The following is a 13,794-nucleotide window of genomic DNA, read 5'->3' as shown; positions in this document are numbered from 1 at the left end:
TAATGTTGGGGTGAGATATAAACACCCCCCCTATCAATTAAACAAACCTGCCCAACTCACAATTAATACTTTTGCAAGCCTTATCCACCTGGCCAGGCTTCAAAGTGCCACGCCACACCACAAGGTCTGACCACAACACCCTGACGCCTGGGATCCAGGCCCTAAGCACTTCAGTGTCCCCTATCGCCTGACGTGTTATGTCCATCCGTAGTCTGTCTACCAGATCATTCTCCCCCATGTGGAGCAGGAACACAGACAGGGGTGAGTTGCCTGCAAGGAACTCCCCGACTATAGGCAAGAACTGATTAAAAACCATGCCCCTCCTACCGATCTATGAGATTGATGCTTGACTGCCCAATCCGAGCTGTGTCCCCCATCTGGAATTCTGCACCAACTTGTGTACCCAAAATACAATAGAATGTCTCACTATCAGCACCCTAGCAGGCCACCGGGACAAAGCTGGACCTGCCAAAAGAAAGGACAAGCAAACTTTAAAAAAATTATTAGTAGATAGAACTACTTTTAAAAAAAACTATTAGTAGATACAACTACTAATGAACATAACAGTTATTATTATTATTATTTTTACATTTATATCCCGCTCTTCCTCCAAGGAGCCCAGAGTACATACTTGAGTTTCTACATACAGTACTACATACTTGAGTTTCTCTTTCACAACAACCCTGTGAAGTAGGTTAGGCTGAGAGAAGTGACTGGCCCAGAGTCACCCAGCTAGTTTCATGGCTGAATGGGGATTTGAACTCGGGTCTCCCCGGTCCTAGGCCAGCACTCTAACCACTACACCACGCTGGCTCTCCAGTTGTAGGCACTGGAGCGCTACTGCCCAATCCTCTGAATTTCAGGCTCTGAAAAAGCCAACCTGGCTGCACCAATATGGAAAGAGTGCAAATAAAAGACCCCCACAGGACAGCCCCCCCCCACTTTTAGGGCATGCTGCAGATCAACCCAAAATTGATATTGGGTCAAAGGCTAAACAGACACCCTGAGACAGGCCCCACCAAGGAGACATACCATTCCAGTGCTGCCACTGGGCAAATTACAGAGTTTGCTGCTCTATGAAGAGTGCCCAGGTGCTCCTTTCCCTTTTGATCACTTTTTGAATAATGCAGCTTTATGATCAGATGGTGTGCAAAGATGGCTAGGTCACCCCGCTGGACCACATGAGCCATGGGGACCACCCATCCCTGGCTTCTGGGGGAAAGCTCAGAAGCTTGAAAAGCCCCCCAAAAGGCCACAACCATGGCCACATGAAAAAGGGACACTTCATATGCTGATTCACAGATGGAAGGGAGAAGCCTCAACAAAGACTTCAGAATGTCCGGTGTGAAAAGGTGACGCACATCAGGCAAAGGCAGGCAAGCCTACAACCACCCTTCGAGCATTCTGTGAACATAAAAATCTAATGTAGTATCCACAAAACCTTGTGCTTTAGAAAAGAAAGCCGAGGCGGCTAGGTATCCTGTCACAGTGGTGGAGGAAAAATGGGAGGATCTAAGATGGTGCTCAGGTGGGGCAGGCCAAAAGATTATCTAAACCCTACCTGTAGCCTGAATCACTGGAAAAACCTGACCTTCCTATCTTATGCCACCCGTGTGCTTGGAGCCAAGGAGGCCCAGATTGCCTTGCAGGCTTCTATGCATCAAGGTTCCAGAGCCATGGCAGCATGGGGTCCGTGTGCTGGCTAGCTCACAGAAATGCTCCTCCTGTGAATGAGAGAGCACATCCAGAATGCCACTCTGCAATCCCAGTACGTGGCAAGCCACAAACAAAATATTGTGATGAAGGCACTGCAATACAAATGGCTGGGCTAAGGACATTACCCTGTCAGACTGAGATGTCTGCACATTGATGACATGAACGATGGCCATATTCTCACACCCAAACCTCACTGTGGAGTTGGCAAGATATTTGGCCCAGATCTGCATGGAAATAGGAAATAATTCGAGAATAGTAAGGTCCCTGCTGACTCCATGTGCTTCCCAGTCACTAGGCTGAGGGGCTGCACACCAATGCCCCCTAAAATAGATCCGGAAACCATGCCCTCCAACTGCATCTGAGTGCACATGTACGTCTGCTTCTAAAAGCTGTTCTTCCCTCCAGAAGGATACCCCATTGAAGGAGTCCAAGAATGATGCCAATACCCGCAGGTCCGCTCTCATGTGAGAAGTCACACACACCCTATGGTGGGGCCCATGGAGGCCCACCAAAGCATCAAAAGACGCCAAAGAAAATCCCTCTCCGGGGCCTTACATGCAAAAGGCCCCTTACACCACCTTACAAGCAAAATTCAAATGACCCAACAGGACCTGCAGCTGGCAAAGGGTGAGCTTCCAAGCAATTATGCTCTGACCAAACTGTCAGAGCCCCCTGTAAATGCGCCAAACTAAGAAAAGATATGCCAGTGTCCAAAAACACAAAAAACATTCTGCTTGCCTACACCCAGGCGAATTGAGCGTGAAGGGAGCAGGGAGAGGTTTTGTCCAGACTCTGCAAAGGATAGCCCATGCCTGAAACGTGAATAGAGGCACAGGCAAACTGGAAAGATTGTTGCCAGCAGCTTCTGCCATGCTCCAGAGGGGCAGACTATCCCTACCACAACCCGCCGCCACCATTATGCTGCCCAGCCGCTGTAACACCTGAACTGAGGCCTATCATCCAAACTATCATCCATAGTTGGGATGATAGGCCAAAGATGATAGTTTGATACTATCATCCAAAGTAGCAACCAAGAGGTGTGCTCTGGTTGCTGCCTAAAACCAGACTGAGTAGAAGGAGGACGGGTCCGCTGACGAGCCACACTCGCCCTGCCTACCCTAACCTCTCAGCTAATCAGATGGCCCAGGAAGCCTCATGCCTTATTTGAACAAAGGCTGGAGCAAAGAAGCCGTGCCCCCAGAGGCACACTTGGCCACAGACCTTGAGGACCAGGTCCATGGCCTCCTGCCTCCTGGGAGGCCTCCAAACAATCGGGTGGGCCTTGCCAGAGCGCAACCGCTGTGCCACTGCTGCGCTGTACCACCGCTGCCCCACCACACCAATATTTCCCATCTTCATCACCAGGGTGGGGTGGGGGAGTGAGCCGAGTGCAGCAGACCACCCACTGTGGTGGCAGTGGCTCATGAACTTCTCCCCGGTTGATGTGCCGGTGCAGTTTGAGTATGGAGAGTGGTGCGTGCCATGACGTCATAGCACGTGATACTCTCCATACTGAAACTGTGCAGGCGCGCCGGCCAGAAAAAAGCCTGCACACTGGCCGGGAGTAGAGAGAAGTCTGTGTTCCGGCCATGGAGAACCCCTCCCACCGCCACCACAAGGATTGGCTTGCTCCGCTCAGCTCACCCCCCATCCCCCAGTGGTGTAGATGAGGAATATCAGCATGGTGGGGCAGCAGCAGCGCAGTGCAGCAGCTGCGTAGCAGTGGCACAGTGGCGGGGCTCTGGCAATGCCCCTCAGGAAGCCAGCGCAGCAGCAGGGCAATGTATCTCTTTGTTCTGAAACAAATTAAGGGGGGCCTCATGGCGTGGTCCGGGCTGATTTTGGACCTAGGTTTGCACGCCCCAAACAGATTTGGGTCGTGTGGCTGCATTCTGTTTGATATTCTACTCTTCTGCATATGTTGAGGGACAGCATGGTGTCACCTTTAGCCCCTCTCTGCAGATTGGCTAAATGATTCTTGCAAGATTGCTAATGGCATCCCTCATCCAGAATATAGTCGGAGTCATTCAAGAAACATCCTACGGGACTCTTCATCCATCAAAAAGTGATAAACCCAAAAAGAATGGTCAGCCAGCTAACTACTGCCAAACCACAGCACTATCCATCTATATCCCCACTCTCACCTCCTCCAGTGAAGTGTCCTAACTTTTGGTCAATATTAAAATTGTGAATAAGACAATATAGAAATGATTGTGATAGATATCTAGATTAACACTGTGCCAATACACCACTTTTTTCCATTTAGAATGGAGGGGAGATTTTCTTCTAACTCCCGTTCCCTCTGCAGTCACTTGTGCTTTCTGAAACAATGTCCCCAAGGGCTGGGGAGCCCTCAAGGTTGTAGTTTCAGGAGGTACAGATGATTGGACAGGGAAGATATACCTGTTGGGGGAAATGCCCCTCCTTCACAGCACAATGGAAAATGCTGGCATGCTGACACAGTATTAGTCTGGATGTCAACTAGCATTTCTGACTACAGAGAAAGAGAGGGGAAAATTGCTTAGATCTGTTTGCAGTCTATAGTAAAGACTTTGTCTTTTAATCTTTCTTTATCAATAAAGCATGCCTGCTATAAAATTGTTCATTTGCTAATATATCCCAGTACCTGCTTTCAGTCAAGCCATCTGATGATCATGCGCATTTTCCTCATAATAATATATTTGTAGGGGAACAAATATATTTGTTCTCATAAACAGACATCTTTTGATTCTCACTGTGCTGGTGATTCTAGTTAAACTTTTATATATTTGGCCATTTCCTCAGAATCTTATCTAGTACAACAGGTATGTTACTTAACAGGACATTTTACCTCGGATAAGTATTTATCAAGACTGTATTGATCCTTTCCAGGATATTCTAGAACTGCTTGGCACCAATGGAAGTTTCCCTCTTGGGGCTTAGAGCAGCTTGGGTGGTGGGGGGCTGTTTTCATATGGGACTGACATGCACGGGGAAAGGGTTACATAATTCCTTCGTGGACATACATTAGGACATTGCCTTATACTATCGGTGCAGCTAGCTCAGTATTTTCTACACCAGGGATTCTCAATGTTGGGTCCCCAGATGTTATTGGACCAGCTCCCATAATCCCCAGAGGCCTTTGGTTGGGGATTATGGGAGTTGAAGTCTAACATCTGAGGACCCAAGGTTGAGGGGACCATGGTCTACACTGACTGGCAGTTGCTCTCCAAGGTTTCAGGCAGGAGTCTTTCTCAGCCCTACCTGTAGAAACCAGGGATTGAAACTGGGAACTTCTGCACACAAAGCAGAAGATCTACCACAGAGCTATGGCCCCCATCCTCAATGACATACCTGCAACACATTTAGCATCATGGCTGTTTTGACTCTAAAGGGGTTAATCAAGATGGGAGCTGGATAACACTATGCTGGTTGTGTTATGCCACAAAGCCAGAAAGCGGGGTGGGGTGGGGTGACACAGGGGAATATCACAAGAGATTCTGAGTAACTATGGCAGTCCACCACAAGAATTATTATTTGAGGTTGTTCCACTCACCCTGGTCCTCTTTGGCCCTCATCTCTTATTAGTACCAGCAAGCTTGAACTTAAGATTGTGCCAGCCCATTATGGTATGCAGGAGCCAGACATACTGCATCAGCACGCCTGGCACCTGTGTCTGGAGCATTCTAGGCCAATGCACCCACATTTCGTTCATGCCCCCTACTAAGCTCTTGTTGCAATTGTTTTGCAAACACTGCATCATGCATAATCTGCAAGTTGTATTGGCAATCAAATAACAAAGTCCACATAGCAGAACAGGATAATACAATTGGCCCAGATAACCATCCCAGTCAAAACAGTGAGTGGATGGGGCAATGTTGACTTCGGACTAAAAGTTAACATTGCTCCATTCACTAACCGCTGACTTGCACTTCACAGGTTCCAGGTTCTGCTTTGGATTAATGTAAGTGGGGGCAAATGCAAATATTTACTGAGCAGCTCACACAGAAGGAATTCTATAATTTTCAACAGGAGCTCAAGCGCATGAGCTGTAAACCAGAAAGTCTCTGGTTCAATTCTTCTCTTCCTGGATGACCTAGTCTCCCAGCCTCTATTCCACCCCACCCTGCAATACAGGGTAATACTACTGATTTGTCTTACAGAGTTGCTGTAAGGATGATTGTGTGAAATACTTTGAACCTTAGAAAAGGGATATAAACACACTAAACAGAATTCTTGCAATGACTAAAGCAATAATATGAATACTTATTCACAGGTTATACCTTCAGCATTCCTTAAATTAGCCAAATGACATTCCGGCCGGAGATGATGGGAACTGTAGTCCAAAAATATCTGGAGACCCAAGGATTGGGAATCCCATGCCTTACATCATTGCTCTGACACTGACCAAATTTGACAGACATCCAGAATGTGGACTGCACAATCCTACTTCCATCTTTCTTTTTCCTGCTTGTCTCCTTTTATCCTTATGATTTGCATAATCAACACAACTAAACACTAGGTTCACACATGTATATTCACAATAAAGGAGTGTTTACTACATTAAAATAAACAGTTTTATATCAACTCTCAGTACAGCAGTAGGGCAGACTATGACTGTAAGCTGCACGCTTTAGAGAGAGACTTTTATGGCTTTAAATATATCAGAGGAAATAATTAGCACACTTTGTGGCAGCCAGTGATGGAATTTATTCATTTGGAAGGCATTGGTTACCTGTCATCAAAACTACATCATGTCCTTCCTTTTCTGTTAAACTTCAACTGGGGCAAGTAAGAAGTCACTAAAAGGAAATGAAGAGGTTCTTTGACAGTGCTCCCATGCAATGATTTAATGCTGCTAAAAGACAGCAACCCCATAATGGATGCCAACAAACATAGTTTATATTATCAAGCTTCCAATTAGCATGCTTACTTCATCAAGGAGGAAGGCAAAGAGAGAGAGAGAGAGAGGAAGGAGTGAGTGAGGGAGACAGGACAATAGAAAGATGGAAAAAAGGAAGGAGAGAAAAGAGAGAGAAGGGAGGGAAAAGGACAAAAGAAAGAAGGAGGGAGGAAGGGAAAGAAGGAAACGGAAGGAAGGAAGGAAGGAAGGAAGTAGAAAGAAAAAGGAGAAAGGAGTGAGGAAGAAGGACAAAAGAAAGACAGAAGGGAGGGAGGAGCAGCCAGCCCCAAAGAGCGAGCCCGTTAAAGGAAGAAAAGAGGAAAAGAGAAAGAAAACAGAAAGAAAGGAGTGAGAAGAGGTGAAAGAAAGGAAGGAAAGGAGAGAGAGGGAGAGCTAGAGAGAAGGAAGGGAGGAAAGAGGGAGAGAGAGAAAGAAAAAAAGAAGGAAAGGAGGGCGAGAGGGAGGAAGAAGGAAGGAATGGAGAGAGAGAGAGAAGAAGAAGAAAGGAAGGAAAGAGGGAAAGAGAAAGAAAAAAGAAAGAAGGGAAGGAGAAGAGGGGGAAGAAAGGAAGGAAAGGAAAGAGAGGGGGAGGGAGAGAAAAGGAAGGAATGAAAAAGAGAGAGAGAGAGAAAAGGAAGGAAAGGAGGGCAAGAGAGAGGGAGAAGGAAGAAAGGGGGGAGGTACTAGCGCCCGTTATTTTAACGGGCTTAAAAATACTAGTTATCAATATTGTTGTTATTATTATAGATATTGTCGCAAAATATAGGCTGTTCCCAGTAAAGTTGCTTTTTGTAAGTGGCTGATGGTGATTTCTGTGGCCCCTATGGTGCTGAGGTGCTCTTCAAGGTGTTTGGGGATTGCACCTAGGGCACCAGTTACTACTGGGACTATTATGGTCTTCTTCTGCCACAGCCTTTCAATTTCAATTTGTAGATCTTTGTATTTCGTTATTTTTTCTATTTCTTTTTCTTCTATTCTGCTATCCCCTGGTATTGCTATGTCGATTATTTTAACTTGTTTTTCTTTCTTCTCGAAAGAAAAAATCTCGTGTATATCTGGTGTATTGTGTGGCAGATGTTTGTCTGTTTGTAGTCAAAAGTCCCAATTAATTAATAATTATATTATTAATTATTATTCTTATTATTTATTTGATTTCTATACCACCCTTCCAAAAATGGCTCGGGGCTGTTTACGCAGAGAAATAAACAAATAAGATGGAACTCTGTCCCCAAAGGGCTCACAATCTAAAAAGAAACATAAGATAGACACCAGCAAGTCACTGGAGGTACTGTGCTGGGGGTGGAGAGGGCCAGTTACTCTCTCCCCTGCTAAATAAAGAGAATCACCACATGCCTCTTTGCCAAGTTAACAGTTATTAGAATGTTATTTGGATTTCATTGCTGCTGCAGTGCTTTAGTTATTATGCACTCCTTTTAGAGCTGGAACCCCGTTACCCTAAGAACCTCCTGCTCCTGTATTATCCTGCCTGGTTTTTAAGAACTGAGCACAGGTAACCACCAACTCTCTGGCCACTAACAGAAATCTGGTTCACAGTAATACCAGAGACAGGGTCTTTTCAGAGATGGCTCCTCCATCTGTAGAATTCTATCCCCCAGGAATTCAGGTGGGACTCCCTACTTTTGATGATGAAACTCTCTTTGTTTCAAATGGCTCTTAATGTTGCACAGAACTAATTATTCATGTGTTATCATACTTTATGCTGCTATGTTATTTTTTGAAGACTGGCATTTTAACTTGCTTTTATGGTTTGTTTTTTCTCTAAGCCATTGTGTGATCTTATACATGAAAAGTGGGGGTATAGATACAGTAAGTAAATACATAAAGCTGCCTCAAACGTTTTTGAAGAGGCGGTTGAATTGGCTCATGTCCCTCCTGCCTTCTTGTTCCAAAATGGGAGATTTCAGAACCAAATTCTCATCTGCCACACTACTTCTTTCCCAGTAATGAACCTTGATTACAAACCATTGTTCACTTTTTATAGACCATGGTAATTTTAGTATTCCTTGCCCTCCTATTGTTGTTTGGTCATCTGTCCCCACCTCTCCTTGTGACTTGCTGGCATCTGTTCTACCACCTTCATGCAACGATGTTCTTCATTCCTGGCCTTTTACCTGACCAAGGCCTAGTGCCTTTTTGCCTTGCTCAGCCTTATGCTAACTAGGCCCTTTGTTCACCGGAGCCCTTTAAGAGCTAAACTGCTGGCCCTTTTCATAAATCTATGGATAATACTTTCCTCAAAAACTAGTATTTGTCCCTTCATATGTTGCTCTGTTTGTATGAGCTGATGGTGCCTCCTACATTTGTATTGTACTTTTGTGTCTTTGTCTTTCCTTTATAAGCTGCAGGACTAATATGATACAGCATCCTGTCTGATCATTTGGAGTTCAAATCCTCCTCTCCAATCACTGCTAAAGGGAGAATTTAGCTGAAATTGAAGCACTTGGTTTAACTGGGGTTCCATCCCTTTCATTGCTTGCAATACATACAGACCTTTGTATCCAACAGCAGCTGTTGTCAAGTCGACTGCTATCATGGTGCTAGCCATGGCTTCATCTACCTATACCTGTGGGACTCGAGTCAAGTCTGTTGGAGATAGAGTTCCAGTTCATCGACGATTTGCACAGACTATCCTAATGATCACTAGGGGCATTAGGAGTAGAGGTAGCTAGTGAGGGTCTTCTTACCTGTCCCTGCTTTGCCTCTACTCTATGACCCCTCAGGCATTTCCTGTGATGAGTCGGAATCCCTTCCTTTCCTCTTAGAGAGCAGATGGAAACATCTCTCTCTCTCCCTCCCTGCCTATTCATTATGTAGCCTATAGATAGGATTAGGTCTTTCCTATCCAAAGTGTACTTCACCAATAAATCTACTTAATATTTTGATTCTACAAGAATTTCCATGTGTCTTCTCTAAATAGCTGCAACAACTAAACTCTGCATTCTACTCTGTAACTGGCTAGCTTCTACAATGCTCTGCTAATTAATAACAAAACCCATCACGGGTAAATTACACCCTCCAACAAAGCCAACATTGACAGGGGAGGTCCCAAAACCTTCAGCCATTGTGGCTGGGGATTATGAGAGTTGAAGTCCAGCAACATCTGGCCACCAAAGTTTGAGAACCCTTGCTATAGCTCCTGTATTTATTATTTATTTATTTAAAATATTTCTATACCGCCCAAAACTTACGACTCTATAGTGGATTTAAGCCCAGCCTTTGTCTCAAAGCAAGCCCACATGAGGGAAGAAAAGTGCTGCATCATTCCCTCCATGTTTGCTCAACAACGACTGTTCCTTTAAAACTTAAACTGTTACTTTAGCTGCCACCGTGCCCACTCTTTAACAGAGTTTACCCCCTCCCCCCACCAGTGTGGACAAAATTCCAGGAAAACCCTCTTTCCTTTACCAAATGGAAAAATACAAAAAACTCCTACATGCAACCTACACATGGTGAGAAAACTTGGTAGACTGCTGAACAATTAACCTTGAGGCGTGTCTGCACCAGAGTAAAACCATTTTTCCTGAGTTAAAGATCCACTCAGAGGCAGATAAAATACAAAGAATAAAAAGAGAAAACTTTATTCAAAATACTACAGACTTTCAGTCTGAGGCTTTCTCAGCTTTTAGTTACAGGGGGAAAGAAACACTCAGTACTTGCAAGAATACTTCAAAAAGAGCACTCCAGCTGGTATTGGAGTGGCACACTTTAAAAATTGTGGTTACCCAGTTACAAGGATAATTCAAAAAGCACCCCAGTTGCAAGGCACAGGGATACAGGAACCTCTAAAAGCAACTTTAAAGGTTACAGAGACTTTTGCATCACCCTGGATGGATAGAAAGGGAGCAGTCTAGTGCTTCTTAGTTTGTTACATTACAGATAAAACAAAATAGACCAGTTGTAAGGATTTGCATAGCACATGAAAAAGGAAAACAATCTAATGCGCTCTAACTACAAACTGTTCCCTGGCTAAGGCTTTTCAGAAGCCAAAAGCCCTGGCTTTCTTCCTGAACTCACCAAATCCATGGTAGAGACTTCAGGTTTCCTGGCTTCTCTCAGACCCACAGAGATATTTCCGTACAGCCAGACCACTCATAGCTGCATCCCTCTTGCTCTTCCCCAGTCCTCTCTTCCTGCTGCAAGGCCCTCTATTTCCTGCCCACCATGTGCTGAGCAGGGGCGTAACGATGGGGGGGCAGGGGGGGCACGTGCCCCCGGCGCCATCTTAGCGGGTCACGTGGGGGGCGCCGCCATGACCCCTGCCGATCCCAAAATTTTTATTTAAAAAATTTTTTTAAAAAAAAATTTGCTGGGTGTGTGGGACCTGATCCTGCAAGCACCGCGGCGGCAGCAGCCCCTGGCTGCACCCACCCTTCACACACCCGCCGCAGAAGCTCGCCGCCGGAGGGCGCAAAGTCCGCTGCCGCCGCCCCGCTCTCCACCAGTGTGCATTGCATTGCTGTTCCTCCTCTGATCTCTGGCTCAGCCAGCCCCACTGCACGCTCTGGTTTGCCAAGAAGCGCTGTGGGGGGAGGGTCCAGCCCAAGTTGGAAGGCAGCTACTGAGTCCGGCTGGCGGGTGGGAAATCTCCGTGCCGCCCCTACTGTGGGCAGAGTGAAGCTCCTGTGCCCGGCACCTTGCAACTCGGCCAGCCCCGCAGTGCTGAGCGGCGTGTGCCGTGCAGGCAGGCCCAAGTGGAAGAGGCGGCAGGTGGCAGCTGCACTTTGGGCTGGCGGTGATGTTGGGAAATCCTCTCAGCCCAGCCCCCCAGCCCCCCCCTCGTGCTGCGCAGTTTCCACCCAGTGTAGCAGCTGCCCTCCAGCTGCAGGGTAGGAGGCGCAGGGCTCAGGGCAATGCCCCTATTTCTCCCCGCTCAGAGCACTGCAGCCCCCCTGGGGGTAGATGCTGGGGAGCCTCGAGGAGGCGCTCGAACGGGCCGTGGGTGCGCGCCGCCACGGGGACTTGCAGCAGGCTCCTTCTAACCCGGCCCATTCTAGGGCGAACCACGGTGGCGACGGCGTGTGTTTCAGGGCAGCGGCGGCAGGGAGGCTTTCCGAGTCTTCCCTCCAGTCAAGGCGCGAGGTGGTTAATGACTGGAGAGGTAAGGTTGGCAGGCAGCTGGGCTCTCTCTTATCTCCTCCTGCTCAGGCAGAGAAGCGCAGCGAGAATGTCTTCTTGGCAAATGCCACTGCGCTGCAAGGAGGGAGGCTCAGACAACTGAGGCTTCTTCCAAGACCCCTCTCTCCCGCCCGCGGCCCTCTTCCCCGGCTTGCCGCCCCGCCTTTCTTTATTGTCCTCCGGCTTTCTTATCACTGTGCACTCCTTGCCGGCAAACACCTCCAACCTCTGTGGGGCGAGGCTCGCACATTATACCGGAAGCCAGATAAAGTGCTTTAGAGCAGATCATCATCTGCGGGCACGTACGACATTTCCATCGGAAAGGCGCATATAGTCCGAGCTCACAAATGTTTATGCAAAAGCAAGTTCAATGCGACTTTGCCTCAAGTCAGTTGGGAAGGGGGAGGGGTGCGTACGATTGCCCTTTCTTTCGGATCTGCTGGCCAGAGCTATTGCATTGCTAGGAAGCGAGCGTGTTGCTTTTTGTTCCCTTGCTCGCTTTTCCCAATTCCACCCCCCTCCCCAATCAGTCCAGCGTGTGTCTGTCCCCTGCATGGGGTGCGCGCACACACACACTTCAGTTCTTGCCTCGCTCGGAACAGAAGGTGTAGGGAGGGGTTTCTTCTTTTCTGCAGCACTTCCCCCAGCAAGCAAGCGAGCCCTCCCTGCCTTGGGTGTGTTTTGGTGATCCTTGGCTTTCAGTCTCTGGGGTTTGGTATGTTTTAGATCTCTTCCTCTTCCTCCCCTGCTCCCCTTTTGCCTAATGTTGTTGTTATTTCAACTCTTCATAACTATTTGAGGCAGGCAGCTTACAAAATCTTAACCCCAAAGCCAACAGAAGAATAAACCATTTAAGACCATTCAAAGACAAAGAGTTGCTTTGGCCACAGTACTTAAATATGTAAATCTGTAAGATGGACTGATCTCTTTCTCTTCTTGCATAGTGATACTGGGATGGAGAAGAAGAGTTTAAAAAGTAAAGCAAGGGGTGGGGGGTCACACAACACAGAAGTGGAGTGCTGGTTTCTGGTTTGGGATATTCGTAAAGATCTTTTTCTTTTTGAATGATTTGATTAGCTTTTTAGTTCAGTGCTACAGAAAAGCAAAAATAACATCTACTTGGCTTCCTCTGTTCCCAAAGAGTTCCATCTATTCTTTTTGTGGACTTGAGCTCACTTCATCTAGTCCATGAAAGCCTGTGCTACAACAAATGAGTTAATCTTTAAAATGCCACCACAAGACTGCTTGTGTTCTTACTGCATCAGACAGCATGGCCCCTCTGGAAACTGTTACTACAGAAGAGCAGCAACCTAACTTTTTAAAGTGTGATCATCTTGATTGCAAACACAAAATCCATCAAATTGTTAAGTCAAGATAAGAGACTTCTGAATCTTGACTGCAATTAAGATTATCACACTTTTAAAAGTTGGGCTGCTGCTCTTCTGTAGTAACAGTTTCCAGAGGGGCCATGCTGTCTGATGCAGTAAGAACACAAGCAGTCTTGTGGTGGCATTTTAAAGATTAACTCATTTGTTGTACCACAGGCTTTCATGGACTAGAGCCAGCGTGGTGTAGTGGTTAGAGTGCTGGACTAGGACCGGAGAGACCCGAGTTCAAATCCCCATGATACTTGCTGGGTGACTCTGGGCCAGTCACTTCTCTCTCAGCCTAACCTACTTCACAGGGTTGTTGTGAGGAGAAACTTAAGTATGTAGTACACCGCTCTGGGCTCCTTGGAGGAGGAGGAAGAGCGGGATATTTTTAAAAAGTTAAATAACTAAATAAATAAATGTATGAATGTTGCTGCTTGCTGGCAGATAGCAGCGGGGTGTGTGTGTGTTAATACGCACTGCTGGATTTGGAATAGAATGGGGACTGATGCTGCTTGAAAGACCATCATTGCCTGCCTGAGTGTTTGGCTGCTACTCCATGCTCCGTGTTTATATTTGTAAATATAACAGATATACCAAAAATGCCATAGGACTCCATGCCTTTGGAGCTGCCAGGGAGACTTGGGTAGCAGACATGGGTAGAGAATACTGTCCTGAAGGCCCAATTGA

This window comes from Hemicordylus capensis, chromosome 4 (assembly GCF_027244095.1).
Source record: "Hemicordylus capensis ecotype Gifberg chromosome 4, rHemCap1.1.pri, whole genome shotgun sequence".
Classification (NCBI taxonomy): domain Eukaryota; kingdom Metazoa; phylum Chordata; class Lepidosauria; order Squamata; family Cordylidae; genus Hemicordylus; species Hemicordylus capensis.
The sequence above is the reverse complement of the archived record's forward strand: the minus strand, read 5'-3'. Positions refer to the sequence as shown.